Here is a 16,084-nt window from a genome sequence, read left to right as displayed (position 1 = left end):
AGCTTTAATTTAAAAAAATGTCACTAGGTCTGGGAGCACCTGGGTGGCTCAGTTGGTTAAGAATCTGACTTCACCTCAGGTCACGATCTTGGTGTCATGGGATAGAGCCCCATGTCAGCCTCTCCACTCAGCAAGTCTGCCTGTCTCTCTCCCTCTGCCCCTCCCCTGACTTGTTCTCTCTCTCTCTTTTTCTCTCTCAAATAGATTAATAATCTTTTTTTTTTTTAAGATTTTATTTATTTATTTGACAGACAGAGATCACAAGCAGGCAGAGAGGCAGGCAGAGAGAGAGAGAGAGAGAGAGGAGGGAGCAGGCTCCCATGCTGAGCAGAGAGCCCGATGCGGGACTCGATCCCAGGACCCTGAGATCATGACCTGAGCCGAAGGCAGCGGCTTAACCCACTGAGCCACCCAGGCGCCCAATAAATAATCTTTAAAAATAAAATATCACTAGGTCCGGGTTATGAACTCGGTCTCTGCCTTCCTTCTAGAATGTGGGAAGCCTCCCCAGCCTTTAACTGAACTGGCAAAAAAGTACAACCATATCTTTTTTGTGTTCCACGATCATACGTACCTACCTTATTTGCCTTGGCTCCACTTTCAGTATAAAATACCACTGGCCTTATCAATCTTTTTAATGATTTATCCTTCTCAAAATAAAACATAACATCAGTCATGGAGAGTACTCATCCTGCTATAAATAGTTTCCTGGATCATCAAACTTATAGCTCAAAAGGCTATTCTGGGATATTTAAGTAAATGAAGTCAGAAAAAGCTATTTAAGAATTCTGAAAAACCTAGGGGCACCTGGGTGGCTCAGTGGGTTAAAGCCTCTGCCTTCGGCTCGGGTCATGATCCCAGGGTCCTGGGATCGAGCCCCACATTAGGCTTGATCTGCTCATCAGGAAGCCTGCTTCATCCCCCCACCCCCGCCTGCCTCTCTGCGTACTTGTGATCTCTGTCAAATAAATAAATAATTAAAAAAAAAAAAAAAAAGAATTCTGAAGAACCTAAAGTGACAAGTTTCCAAGAATCACAACTGTGAAGCAATGAAGTTGCCAGAATATTTTATGTTGAAGGCATCGTGGTTGCAGCACAACTTCCTTTCATTCAGCAGAGCATTTTGAGAATTTTAGAAGGAGGAAGTTGTTGCATGCCTTTCTCTGGCACAGTTATTAAATTTAGATCTAAGCAACCAGGTGTTTGTTTTAAATATGCAGTGTTAACAGACTGTCCTACATGAGACAAAAGATTTTCAGTTGGGAATTCGTAATCTTCCCTGCCACGTGTCCGGTGGAACTGGGTCCTACACTCTGGAGCAGCTTCTGCAATTCTTTGCTTCAGGAGGAAGGTACAAACTCTCATAATGGTGGTTTTGGGCCTTTGTGATATCACACTGAGTGGACTAAGTGCCCTTAACCCAGCCAGTACTCCCTTCTTAAACTTTAAAATTCTAGCAACTCAATAATAATGGTAATTACCTCATCTCTAGATTCTAAGCATGTGCCAGACTTTGTGCTGGGTGATTTGGATATCATAATTCAATTAATCTTCACCAGGTAGGTAGATATTATTTTCCAATTTGATAGATGAGAAAATAGACCTAGTGAGGTTAAGGAACTGGTTCAAGCTTTTAAAACTGCTGACCTCAAGGGGTGCCTGGGTGGCTCAGTGGGTTAAGCCACTGCTTTCAGCTCAGGTCATGATCCCAGGGTCCTGGGATTGAGTCCCACATCAGGCTCTCTGCTCAGCAGGGAGCCTGCTTCCTCCTCTTTCTCTCTGCCTGCCTCTCTGCCTACATGTAATATCTCTCTGTCAAATAAATAAATAAAATCTTTTTAAAAATTTTTTAAAAATAAATAAAACTCCTGACTTCGACATTGGTCTCCTATAACGATGCCAGCATTTTCTTTAAGTTCATGTTCTTAGTAAAAGGTCACTACACTGAATATGGAAACACAAAAGAGTAACAGGAGTAAAAAAAAAGAAGAAGAAGAAGAGAAATAACTCAACCAGTCATTCATTGTTGACATTTTGGAATACATTTCTCCCTTTCACTATTTTTGTTACAAAGGATGTTTGAATTGGGTTGTGCTTTTTTTTTTTCTTTCTTTCTTTCTTTTTTTAAGATTTTATTTATTGGGGCGCCTGGGTGGCTCAGTGGGTTTGGCCACTGCCTTTGGCTCGGGTCGTGATCCCAGGGTCCTGGGATCGAGTCCCGCGTCAGGCTCTCTGCTCAGCGGGGAACCTGCTTCCTCCTCTCTCTCTGCCAGCCTCTCTGCCTACTTGTGATCTGTCTCTGTCAAATAAATAAATAAATTCTTTAAAAAAAAAAAAGATTTTATTTATTTATTTGACAGAGATCACAAATAGGCAGAGAGGCAGGCAGAGAGAGAAGGGGAAGCAGGCCCCCCGCTGAGCAGAGAGCTGGATGTGGGACTTGATCCCAGGACCCCGGGATCACGGCCTGAGCTGAAAGCAGAGGCTTTAACCCACTGAGCCACCCAGGCGCCCCTGTGCTTTTTTGACATTAGGTTAAATCAACCTTTCCCAAACTGTGTTCCATGGGACAGTGTTCCATGAGATAATAATAGATTAATATTGCCATTTTACAGACACTGATAAGTCCTATAGAAAATCTGTTTAATCATAAATAAAAGTGTAAACATAAGAAATACTGTTTAAGGAATAGGAGAGCACAATTAAGTCTCCTTTTCTCCTCAAGTATTTTTCTAATCCTAATACTCTTTTGAAATAAAAACTATCATTATAATTTACTTGTAAGTCCAAATTGGCTGAAATGTTAGAGTCGTTCCTCACTTTATCAAACTGTCTGCTTACATAGTAGTACCATGATCTCATTCTGAAGTCCTTCCCCAAACCCCCAGTTTTTTGTCCTTATTTGGTCCGATGATAGTTATTTTATGTCTCCCGGTGCCATTATCAATCCTAGTCCTTTCCCTCTTTCTAATCTTAACACGATGAATGAATTTTGCACAGATTTCTCCAGGCCACACAAGCTGATATCATCATGAAAATGTAACCCCTTTATCTAGATCCCTTAATCAACAACCACTTCTCTGGCCTGATTCACAATGTCCTTACCTACTGGCTGAAGCCTCTCTTCAACCAGCCACAGACTCAACTCGGTCTTCTCTCACTTCTAGTAGCCAACATTCCAGCTCCACCCCAATATCCTGTCTATGAAATTGGTCTGCTGAGAGCACAAATATGATTCTGACCTGCTCAGTCCAACTTTGCTGGGGTTTGTCCTGTTCCTGAGCATTAGGGGACTCCCAGGGAGATATTTGGCCATAGGTACAGCTGCCATCTCATTTCTACAAATTATGGAATTTTCTTTAGAAGAGCTTTTTTTTTTTTAAAGATTTTATTTATTCATTTGAAAGAGATCACAGGTAGGTGGAGAGGCAGGCAGAGAGAGAGAGAGGAGGAAGCAGGCTCCCTGCTGAGCAGAGAGCCGGATGTGGGGCTCAATACCAGGACCTAGGGATCACAACCCGAGCTGAACGCAGAGGCTTTAACCCACTGAGCCACCTAGGCACCCCTTTACAAGAGTTTTCATCTTAACTATCAAATTCATCAGGACTCAGTATATCCTATGCTGGATGGTTTCCCTTCAGCTAAAGACAACTCATTTCTCATGACAGAATGTTCTTTGCTTCTCACTCTAAAACTCAAAAGAAAATGATTTTTAAAGGCCCTGTGACCTCTGATAATAATTTACTCTTTAGGTTCCTGATTCAAAAGGAACCTGGAGCTTGGACTGTGCATATTTGTAATTTGATTAAGAATCAGTGTTACTGGGCGCCTGGGTGGCTCAGTGGTTAAGCCGCTGCCTTCGGCTCAGGTCATGATCTCAGGGTCCTGGGATCGAGTCCCGCATCGGGCTCTCTGCTCGGCAGGGAGCCTGCTTCCCTCTCTCTCTGCCTGCCTCTCCGTCTACTTGTGATTTCTCTCTGTCAAATAAATAAATAAAATCTTAAAAAAAAAAAAAAAAGAATCAGTGTTACTATGAACAGTGTTACTATGAACAAGCTCATGTGGCATCCTGCCTGTACATTGCTTCATAACCAGAGGAGGACCATTTATTTTCATGTTGACATGTAGTTAATGTTCAAATGCAATGTGAGTTCAAAATCTAAATATATCACAGACTATTAGAGTTTGCAACTAAATGCCAGCAGTGTAAGCCCTAACTCAGAGGAGAGTGACTAACATGTTTTCTTGGCAATGGCACAGGAATCCATCCTATGGTCAAAGGCAGCAGCAACAAGTCAGAACAAGAGTGGGAACAATCTGAGCTCACCAGAAGTAACAGAATTTTTTTTTCCAGACGAGACAAGGACAAGTCTGAGAAAGGTAACCAGAAGAAGCTTCCATAATGGAGATATGATGAAACAAAAAGCAAGTTAAGAACTTTATATTTTGAAAAAATAAGGTACTTAGCAGAGAACAGAAATGTGGTTAGTAAGTCATTCTTCAAAACTGGATGACCAGCCCTTTAAGAATATTATTTAGTCTATTAAGTATGAATATATTTTGTGACATTTCCACTAAAGGCAAAAGTTTACTTTTAAAGAAAGATTAGTGGCTTAGGGCTTCCTCTCCAAAAGTTAAATACCGGGGGCGCCTGGGTGGCTTGGTAGGTTAAGTCTCTGCCTTCGGCTCAGCTCATGATCTCAGGGTCCTGGGATCAAGCCCCATATTGGGCTCTCTGTTCAGCTGAGAGCCTGCTTCCCCCTCTCTCTCTTCCTGCCTCTCTGCCTACTTGTGATCGCTCTCTCTCTCTCTGTCAAATAAATAAATAAAATCATTTAAAAAAAAAAAAGTGAAATACCCTTCCAAAGTCGGGGGAACACAGTGACAACTTGGCCATCTCTGTGTAAATGAACAGGAAGTATAACCACATGGTGGAGAGGAAGTTCACGAATGGCTCCTCCACTCAACCCACCTCCCACTTTGGCAAGCCAAAGTCCACCCATACCTGTGTACACACACACATATATGCAATTCAGCATTTACTTTGATTGCTCAGGTGAGAGTCTTTCCCTTGAATGTTCTGTGGAATTTTCTAAAGCGTGCAACCCATTTTCACTGCAATATATGAGAGTTGCCTTGTGAAGCAGGGATAGCCACTTGCCCCTCCTCTGTGAGGAGTTCTCTTCACTGAAGATGTGGTTGCTGCTGGCAGAACCATACTGTCAAAACTGCAAAAGAGAACACAACATAATGAAGCAGTAATAATAACTGTGATACTTGTACCAGAAAAGACAAAAACAAAGAGAAATAAAAGTCTAGAAACAAACCCAAGTATGAGAATTTAGCATATGATACATGGCATTTCAAACGAGTCATGAAGAAGGCGATTTGCAGACACTACCTAACCATCTGGGAAAATAATTTAGATCCCTACCTCAAACCACATACACAAGAATACATTCCTGGTAAGTAAAATAGTTAAAGGCTTGTAAGTTAAATTTCAAAAATAAAACCATATAATTACCAGGAAAAAAAGGTGATTACATACATATACATATGTATCTATGTAAACACAGACATATAGTGAACTTTTAGAAGCATAACACCAAAAGACAAAAACAGTAAAAGATAGAAAACGGAATGCAAAAATGACCATCAACAAAATTAAGGGCAATAAATACAAAATTAAGAAAGTCTACCCAAAATTTGGAGATAAGGAAAAAAGATTACTGCTTGCTCTTTCAGTATCATATTAAGACATTGTTTAATGAGGGACGCCTGGGTGGCTCAGTTGGTTAAGTGGCTGCCTTTGGCTCAGGTCATGATCCCAGTGTCCTGGGATCAAGTCCCACTTAGGGCTCCTTGCTCAGCAGGGGGCCTGCTTCTCCCTCTGCCTCTGCCTGTGCTCACTCTCTCTAACAATAAATAAATAAAATCTTTAAAAAAAAAAAAAAGACACTGTATAATGAACTTACCTAAGGGAGCTATGATTCTCTAGGAAAAATGTAACTTTGACTTGCCATTTTCTATTGATTAGGGCCCAGACTGTAAAATTAGATGTTAACTTTACCAAAGATTGATAAAGTGCAAATGGTGTTTGTATGAGAGAGATGCAAATGATTTCTATCTGGTGGAAAAGATATTTCCAAAGACTATGCTTTTATTGTCGGGTAGAATAATAGGTTTTGTATTTAATTTAGCATTCTGACTTCAGTATTCTTTTCTTCACTTCAGCCTCTTGAGTTCTTTGATGAATCAGCTTTAAGATTCTGCTGGTCCTCTCATTAATTAGTTACATAAATCACTGACACATGTATGTTTTTACATTTTTAAAAATCATACTTTGAAAAAAAATTATATTTTGTCCAGAAAGTTAACCATAGAATTGCCATATGATCCAGCAATTTTACTCCTACTTATACACATAAAGGAATTAAAAGCAAGGACTCAAGCAGATATTTGCACAGCAATATTTATAGCAGTATTATTCCAATAACCCAAATGTGGACACAAGCCAAGTGTCCATCAACAGGTGAATGGATAAACAAAATATAGGATACACATATAGTGAAGTATTATTCAGCCATAAAACAGGAATGAAATGCTGATACAGGCTACAATATGAATAAACCTTGAAAACTTTGTGCTAAGTGAAATAAGTCAGACACAAAAGGACAAAGATTGTATGATTCCACACACATGGGGTACATAAAATAAACAAATTCACAAAACATAAAATAGAGACACCCAGGGGATGTGGGGAGGAGCAAATCCAGAATTACTTTTTAATGGGTACAGAGTCTCTGTTTGGGATGGTGAGAAAGTTCCAGAAATCATTAGTGGTGACAGTTACACAACATTCTGAATACACTTAATGTCATCCCCTTGTACACTCAAAACTGGTTATAATGGTATAATTTATGTTACATATATTTTACCACAATAAAAAAATGTATTCTTGGGGCACCTGGGTGGCTCAGTGGGTTAAAACCTCTTCCTTCAGCTCGGGGTCCTGGCATAGAGCCCCGCATCAGGCTCTCTGCTCAGCAGGGAGCCTGCTTTCCCCCCTCTCTCTCTGCCTGCCTCTGCCTACTTGTGATCTCTTGTCAAATAAATAAATAAAATCTTAAAAAAAAAAAGAAAAAGAAATAAACATTTTATTGGGGGAGCATTTATTATATTGGGGGATTGATATTTACTATTTCTCACTTTCTGAAGCGTTTTACAAGGTGACATGTAGGGACTGTGGACAGAGGGGTCTTGATCTGAGATGAAGTAAGGGAGATTAGTAATTGCCAGAGAGAGATAGGGAGCAGTCACTTCATCTACATGTGACTACCTTCCACTGAAGTCCGTATACCTTTCATAAGACACTGGGTGTGACAGGATTTCTGGGAGTTACCTGCAAGGGGGATGCAGCTTCAAATATCCCGGTATGACCTGGGGTAGGAACAAAGAGAAGCTTAAGAGGAATCAAACCATCCAATATAGAGTAATCTATGAATTACATCAGAGCCTGGATAATGGAGCCAAGTTTATTAAGTTCTCTAAGGGCTCTGAAGCTCTCAGAAACCACAAAGATTTCACCAATAGCTGCTTAATTAAATCACTTGTGACTAAATTAAGTCCAACTAACTATAAAGTGGAATCCTGATCCTTCGCAGGATGGGGTTTCTCTGTTTCCCTACAAGCAGTTGGGCTGGTGAAATGGAAAGGTGAAACATTTCAAAGCCCTTAAGTGTTCTTTAGACTCTAGGGCTTCCAGTCTGTATTTGCTTCTTTGGGCACCAACTGATCCAAGGAGTCAGATTTCCCTGGGACGTTGTTATGGGAGGGCTGTTTCCTCCCCATGCGGATTCATAAACCACAAGGCCTTAAAGCTCTTAGGTAGTGGGAGCAGAGAGATCTGTGATTTCCAAATCACAGTAAGCCCAATTTGGCCTTGAAGTAGAATGGGAGAGTGGCAAGTACCTTGAAGAAAATTGTCAAAAAGAATGAATAGTTTGAAATATTACTAAAGGCTCTTACTATTTGTGGTTTCCATCTTACAGCATTAATTGGAAGAGGGAGGGGCAATTTTTCTGAGGATGGAAACATCATGTGAGACTCCTCAGACTGTTTCAAGTTCGGGAAAAAGGATTCATGGTAATTTACCAATATTATTACTACAGTGCCATTATTGAATTTTGAACAAAGGTTTGTGTCTTCTTTGGCTTGTCACACATTTAGCACACTTGGAATTGAACTGTGACCATTTCCCCACCGTAAAACCATTTTCTTTGTCTCCCACTACTCCTTCTCTTTAGCACTCTAACCCAGGCTGAATCACTCAAAGAACCTCCACCCACTGGGCCACAAAGACTGAACTAGAGATAGGCAGATGAACAGGGGACCAAGCACATGGCACTGTTCCAAAAATATATCTCTTGCCCCTGGTGGTAAACTTCCCTTCTGCCTTCTCCATTGTGACAATGTTGAACTTTACCTAAGCCCGGTGTTCCTAGAAAATTGAGAAGGTTAAGAATATCTGTGATCCTTTCATGTTCCAACTTTACTACAAAGAACCACGCTTCCTCATGTGACTTAGATAAGTCCCATCTTTGGGACTTGTTTACCTATGATAAGGCCAGACAGAACTCTCAGGTTTCCCATTCACCTTGACTCATAAATGATTCTGTGAATTGTCTGTCCCAGTGAAACCTGCTAGACAGAAACACTTCCTGTTCACCTCACTGACTGAGACCCCTTGATTACAAAAACAATCGTAACTATAAAATCACCCTACCTGGAAGTTGTCTACTCCTCCCTAGAAAAGTCTCCAGATAAACTACCCTGCTGAAGGGGCACCTGGGTGGCTCAGTGGGTTAAGCCTCTGCCTTCAGCTCAGGTCATGATCCCAGGGTCCCGCATCAGGCTTTCTGCTCAGCAGGGAGCCTGCTTTCTCCTCTCTCTGCCTGCTTCTATGCCTACTTGTGATCTCTGTCTGTCCAATGAATAAATAAAAAATTAAAAAACAAAACAAAACAAAAAAACCCTACCCTGCTGAAGGTAGTGATCTTCAGATCCAGGATACTCTCCCTATTGTAACACCCTAAATAAAACCAATTTACTTATTGTTTGGTTTTTGTCTTTGACAGGCTGTGAAATTATAAAAATGTGTTACCAAGGTTTTAGTGGCCATATTCCCAGACACAGAGAGGGGTCTGAGGGAATGAGGCTATTACTCAGATGAAAGTAAAGACTAGCTTGTCTTGTAAAAGGCATCCCATCCCTGGTTCTGGGCCTAGGTGCCTAGGAATACCCTGCTTTGGCATCTGCAGATATCTATCCACTAAGTCACATTGTTTGTTTTTGTTTTGTTTTAAAGATTTTACTTGGGGCACCTGGGTGGCTCAGTCATTAGGCCTCTGCCTCCAGTTCCCGTGATGATCCTGGGGTCCTGGCATCAAGCCCTGCATCAGGCTCCCTGCCTCAGCAGGGAGCATGCTTCTCTCTCTTCCTGTATCCCCACTCCTAGCCTGTGCTCTCTCTTGCTATCTCTCCCTCAAGTAAATAAATAAAATCTTTAAAAAAATAAAGAAGATTTTATTTATTTGTCAGAGAGTGAAAGAGAGCACACACGCACAAGCAATGGGAGCAGCAGGCAGAGGGAGAAGCAGGCTCCTCACTGAGCACGGACCCCAACGGAGAAATCCATCCCAGGACCCTGGGATCACGACCAGAGCTGAAGGCAGAAACATAAGTGACTGAGCCACCCAGGCACCCCTTAAGTCCCATTTTTTACACGGTTATTTTGGTTCTGGTTTCTGTCACCCACAACATGAGTAGCTCTGACTATTAAATCTACCATATTCAAAATTTACCTTGCAAGCACAGTGAGTATATTCATGTAAAAATACTGGGGATTAAAATAAATACTGGGGAGGGGCGCCTGGGTGGCTCAGTGGGTTGGGCCGCTGCCTTCGGTTCAGGTCATGATCTCAGGGTCCTAGGATCGAGTCCCGCATCAAGTCCCGCATCGGGCTCTCTGCTCGGCAGGGAGCCTGCTTCCCTCTCTCTCTCTCTCTCTCTCTGCCTGCCTCTCCATCTACTTGTGATTTCTCTCTGTCAAATAAATAAATAAAATCTCTAAAAAATAAATAAATAAATAAATAAATAAATAAATGCTGGGGATTAGAATTCACTTTGAAGATTTATTAAGAATAAGAAGCCCTTCATGTGAATGTTAACTGTTGGGCTGGCAGGAAGGGCTACCAAAGATGGTGAAAGTTCCCGCCACAAGACCTGAGCTCGGACAGGAGAACAAAGGCCCAAGCAGGAATCTGAGACCCCCGCCCCGGGCTCCTGTGGACCAATGGGATCCCGATGAGCAGGCGGGATATCCAAATAAGGGAAACTTGCCAAAAGACCCCTGAGCTTTCCCCAAGACCCCTTAAAAGCCCCCTCCTCCCTGCCTTGGGCGCGACTTCCGCCACTCTGCTTTCCAGAGTCGTGGAACCTCGCCCGAGGGTGCCCACCTCCTCCCGGCGCAACTTTCCTGGCTCCCCTTCTCCTGAGCCCTGAAACTTCGCTGGAGAGCGTTTTTAATAAATCTTGCCTTGCACCCACTTTGCCTGGTGTTGTGTTTATTTCCTCGGAAAACTTTACATTTGGTGCCGAAACCCGGGAAGGAGATTGAGCCCCCACACAGTGGGGAGGCTCTCTCCTTTCCCTGGCTGAACTGGACCTGCCTTTCCAAACGCCACTTCCTAAGCTGTGGTGAGTTTCCCCGATTCCGCGCCTCCTTCCGGAAAGCCCTGCCCTAATCGCGGCCGCATCAGGGTGGACCCCGCCGGTCACCAGGTGACCTCCGTGACTCCGAGAGGCTGGGAGACGTCCTAACCTCTACGGCAGTCGACACAGTTTTTCCGCAACCCAGTGGTGGTCGAGGGGACGCCTTCCTCCAGCCCTCGGGTTGCCTGGCAACGAATCGTGGGGACCTCCCAATCCAAATTCGACCCTAAAACATCCCGGGGGTGTTTTAGGCCTGCTGGCCAATCTTAAAACCCTGGAACTGGACCAGGACCTGCAAAAACGACGTTACTGTACTGTCGCTTGGCCACAATACCGATTAGACAATCAGTCCCAATGGCCTTCGGAAGGCATGTTTAACTATCAGATTTTCATGGACCTAAATAACCTTGGCAGGCACCAAGGCAGATGGGCCAAGGTCCCTTATGTCCAGCTTTCTGGACTCTGCACTCTCGCCCCTTCCTCTGCTCTCACTGCTCCACCTCTCAGGTCCTCTTGGCCCGCTCCCCTCCCCCTACCCTACCACCCACTGCTCCCAAAGACCTGGACCTCTCCTCCCCGTCTCCTCTCTCTGAACCCCCAGAGAGCTTCACCCACCCACTGACAAGAGGGCCTCTGGTTCCTCCTCCTCCTCCTCTTTACCGCGATCCTTCACCCCAAGGTCCCTTAAATTCAGGATTTCTGAACCGGCGCCCTCGTCTACCCCTCCTTCTCCCCCTCCCCACTCCTATCCGAACTCCTGACAAATTTATCCGCAGTAAACGGGAAACTCCAATCAAAGTTTACTGAAGGTCAAAAAATCTGCTAGCAAAGAGATGACTAGAACTGCTGGTTAATTGTGTCTCAGAGTTTTAATGGGTAATTCTTAAGGTAGCTTTCAAAGTCTTTGGTAACCTTTAACAGAATGGGATAAAATACCCGACTCGCTGGAACTAGGTTTACGCTTTTGAAATCTGTTGGTAAACACCTTTTGTGCTTAATTGAATTCTGTTGTAACAGCCGCAGGGCTACTGTTTGAGCTAGATCCTTTCGTAAAGAATGTAAGGGGAGACTGATCACCTCCCATTAGCCAGGGATTCCCAAAGGGGAGGGTGTCCAATCTGTTTGAATCTGAAGAGTGCCTGACTGCGTGAATGTGTCTGTGTGGCTCCAGCCGCACTAGGGCTCGAAAGCCCGCCCCCCCCCCCCCGAGTTAGTCTGCCCCCCAAGGGAGGTTGCTGGAGTTGAGGAAGTTTGAGTTCATTCGCCCTTCTCTCTACAGGACCTTTCCCAAATTGAGAAACGTTTGGGCTCCTTTTTGGCCAGTTCTGATAACTATATTAAAGAATTCCAATATCTGGCCCAAGCCTATGACCTCACCTGGCATGATTTACATGTGGTCCAGACCACCACCCTCACCATAGAGGAGAGGGAACGCATCCAGGCTGCTGCCCGGGAGCACGCGGATCAGGTCCAGATCACTGATGCTGGAGCCCGGGCGGTCCCAGCTGTAGAACCAGGTTGGGATTATCAGGATGGCCAAGATGGCCACTGGCGCCACGACCGGATGGTCCAGTGTCTCATAGCAGGCATGTGGCCAGCCTCTAATAAGGCCGTTAATTACGACAAGATTAGGGATATTGTCCAGGCCCCTATGACAACCCCACCATGTTTCTTAACCAGTTGACCTAACCTTTAACCCAGTACACTCGCTTGGACCCTGCCTCTCCTGTGGGGGCCACGGTACTGGCTACTCATTTTATCTCTCAATCGGCACCGGATATACAGAGAAAGTTAAAGTAGGCTGAGGAGGACCCTCAGACCCCCATTTCTGACTTGGTGAAAATGACATTTAAGGTTTTTAATTCCCGTGAGGAGGCGGCTGAGCTTAAACGACAAGCCATATTCCAGCAAAAGGTTCAGTTGCAGACCCAAGCCTTGGTAGCAGCCCTGCGGCCGGCCGGCTCCGGGAGCCAGCAGAGAGGGGCAACCAATCGCACCCCGCCGGGGGGCCTGTTTCAAATGCGGGGCCGAGGGACATTGGGCTCGCCAGTGCTTCAATCCAAAGCCGCCAACTCAGCCTTGCCCTCAATGCCATTTGATGGGCCACTGGAAATCCGACTGCCCTAACCTCGGGGTATCTTCGGCGCCTCAACGTGGGGGACCCCCCGAGACAGTAAGTCCGGCCTTTCAACTGCTTGTATTGGAGGACGACTGACGAAGCCCAGACTCGGCCACCCCTCTCACCCAGGCCGAGCCCATGGTTACGCTCCAGGTAGCGGGTAAGTCCATCTCTTTTTTGTTGGACACGGGGGCTACTTACTCTGTTCTGCCTTCCTACTCGGGACTTACTCAAACCTCACCAATTACTGTTATGGGGATCTATGGGACCTCCTCCAACCCTAGGGTGACTCTTCCCCTTACCTGTAGCCTGGATGGGTTTCCCTTCCCCCACTCGTTCCTATGATTCCTTCCTGCCTGGTCCCTCTACTGGGTAGGGACAGTCTCCAGAAACTAAGGGCAACTATCTGCCTCTCCCCTTCCTCCCCTCTATCCACCTCAACCCGTCTCATCCTACACCTCTCCACTCCCTCGACCCTCACTCCAGATGACCTACCTACTGTAGACCCTCAGGTGTGGGACACCTCAGAACCCATCATTGCTTCCCACCTTACCCCGGTTCAAGTACAGCTTAAGGATAACTCTAAGTTTCCCTCAAGCTCAGTTCCCTATTTCCTTAGCCCACCGCCAGGGCCTGAAACTATCATAGAACGGCTTTAACGTCAGGGACTCCTGATCCCCATCATTCCCCCTGTAACACCCCATCTTCCCAGTACGCAAGCCCTCAGGGGCTTATCGACTGGTACAAGACCTTAGGCTTATCAACGAGGTCGTGGTCCCCCTCCACCCAGTCGTTCCTAACCCTACTGTCTCGCGTTCCCCCAAACACCTCTCACTTTACTGTACTGGAGCTAAAGGATGCTTTTTTCACCGTCCCCTTGCACCCTGATTCCTATTTTCTTTTTGCCTTCACCTGGGAGGATCCTGACACACATGCTTCTGGACAATTAACTTGGACTGTTCTACCCCAGGGGTTCAGGGACAGCCCTCACATTTTTGGCCAGGCCTACAGACTTAACAGCAGCGCGTCCTTAAGGCCAGTACTCTACTACATATGTGGATGACCTCCTCCTCTGTAGCCCCTCCCTCTCGGTCTCCCAAGAGGACACCTCCACCCTACTTAGCTTTCTGGGGGCCAAGGGATATCAAGTACCCCCCTCTAAGGCCCTCAACATGACCTTAGGGCAGCCCATCACGGTCTACTCTCCTGCCGACTCACAGATCTCCTTAACCACCGATACCTGGCCCATCTGACTCCTCGTCTCCAGCTATTCCATCTGCTATTCCTAGAGAACCCACATCTCTCTCTCTACCTCCCCCCGCTTAAACCCTGCAACTTTACTGCCTATACCCTTGCCAGATAAGGGGTGGATCTACATCCAGGACAGGATTGCCCTGCCAGGCAATCTGGTGCACACCTTGATTACTGACATCCACCAATCCCTCCATAGTGGCCCATAGGCTCTCCACTAATTTCTTCAGCCATTGTTCTATCATCCTTCCTTATCTAAGGTAATCGAAGTTGTCCACAGGGCTTGCAAAACCTGTTCCGCCGTGAATTCACAAAGAGGAATCCAGGGCCTAACCAACAGCTCCGAGGTCATCAGCCGGGGGAAGACTGACACCTGGACTTCACTCCCATGCCTCGCCATAAAATTTATTCACAGGCTGGATCGAAGCATACCTCATGGCCCGGGAAACAGCGGACGTAGTGGCTACAATACTCATCGAGCGCATCATCCCGAGGTTCGGATTGCCCCGGACCCTCCAGTCGGACAACGGACCTGCCTTCATCTCCAGTGTAACCCAACAGGTAGCTGAGAGCCTCAACATAACCTGGAAACTTCACATCCCATACCATCCACAGTCATCGGTAAGGTAGAAAAGGCCAACGGGCTGCTCAAAGCCCAACTCACCAAACCTACCCTAGAAACCCGTCTTTCCTGGCCTACACTTCTGCCTATGGCTCTCACCAGACTCCTGGCTAAGCCCCCGCGGGTCTTCAGGCTTAAGCCCATTTGAATTACTATACGGCCCGCCCTTTCTTAGAAATCATAGCCCTCCGGTCATTTCCCCGCCTCTTTTATCCCATCTACCTTACCTCACTCTACTCCTGGGGATACCCCTCCCTATTGACTGGCCACTCCCCAACTTCAGGGCCACAAATAATACGGTCCATATGGGCCCCATCGGGGGAAACATACATATTATTAATGTGTCCTCCCTTACCACCGCAGCTGCCATATCACTAATTCCTCCCTCCTGTACTGTACTCCCTCGGGAATATTTCTCTTGTGCCCTCAGGGAATCTATCGCTGCCTGACCACTAACGACTCCCTGGGCTGTATATTCATTCTACTATCTCCTTCTACCACCATCTACTCTGAATCCCAGCTGCTGTCCATCCTATTTCCCCAACACCACGGAGGAAGGGCTGCCCTCCTCCCATTCATAACAGGGGCAGGAATAGCCACAGGGGTGGCAACTGGAACAGCGGGGATAGGAACCTCCATAGACCTTTTTCTTACAAACTCTCCCAAGCCCTGAATGATGACATGGAACGGGTTGCTGACTCCCTCACAGCCCTACAGAACGCAAGTCACCAGCCTGGCAGCCTTAGCTCTACAGAACCAACGGGCCTTAGACCTTCTGACCGCCGAAAAAGGGGGGACCTGCCTATTATTAAATGAAGAATGTTGTTACTTTGTTAACCAATCATATAGTTACCTCCAGGACCAAAGAACTCAGGGATCAGATCCAAGCACAGTGGCGAGACACATCCTCCTGGGGCCTGGACCCCTACAACTGGGTAACCTGGCTGCTCCCTCTGGCGGGACCTGTATGCATAATCCTCCTCCTAATCTCAGTTGCTCCCTGTCTTTTCCAGTACTTGCAGGGTCGCCTACAAGAACTTGCCCGAATATCCATCAATCAACTACTCCTCCAGCCCTACTCTCACCTGCCCACTTCCGACTACACCTATGAAGACGCCCCCTGTCAGCAGGAAGTAGCCAGAACCAAGTCAACGCCCCTGACACCATTATATTAAGCAAAAGGTCGGAATGTTGGGCTGGCAGGAAGGGCTACCAAAGATGGCAAAAGTTCCCGCCACAAGACCTGAGCTCGGACAGGAGAACAAAGGCCCAAGCAGGAATCTGAGACCCCCGCCCCGGGCTCCTGTGGACCAATGGGA

This window comes from Mustela lutreola, chromosome 5 (genome assembly GCF_030435805.1).
Source record: "Mustela lutreola isolate mMusLut2 chromosome 5, mMusLut2.pri, whole genome shotgun sequence".
Taxonomy (NCBI): Eukaryota; Metazoa; Chordata; class Mammalia; order Carnivora; family Mustelidae; genus Mustela; species Mustela lutreola.
This window is presented reverse-complemented; position numbering follows the sequence as displayed.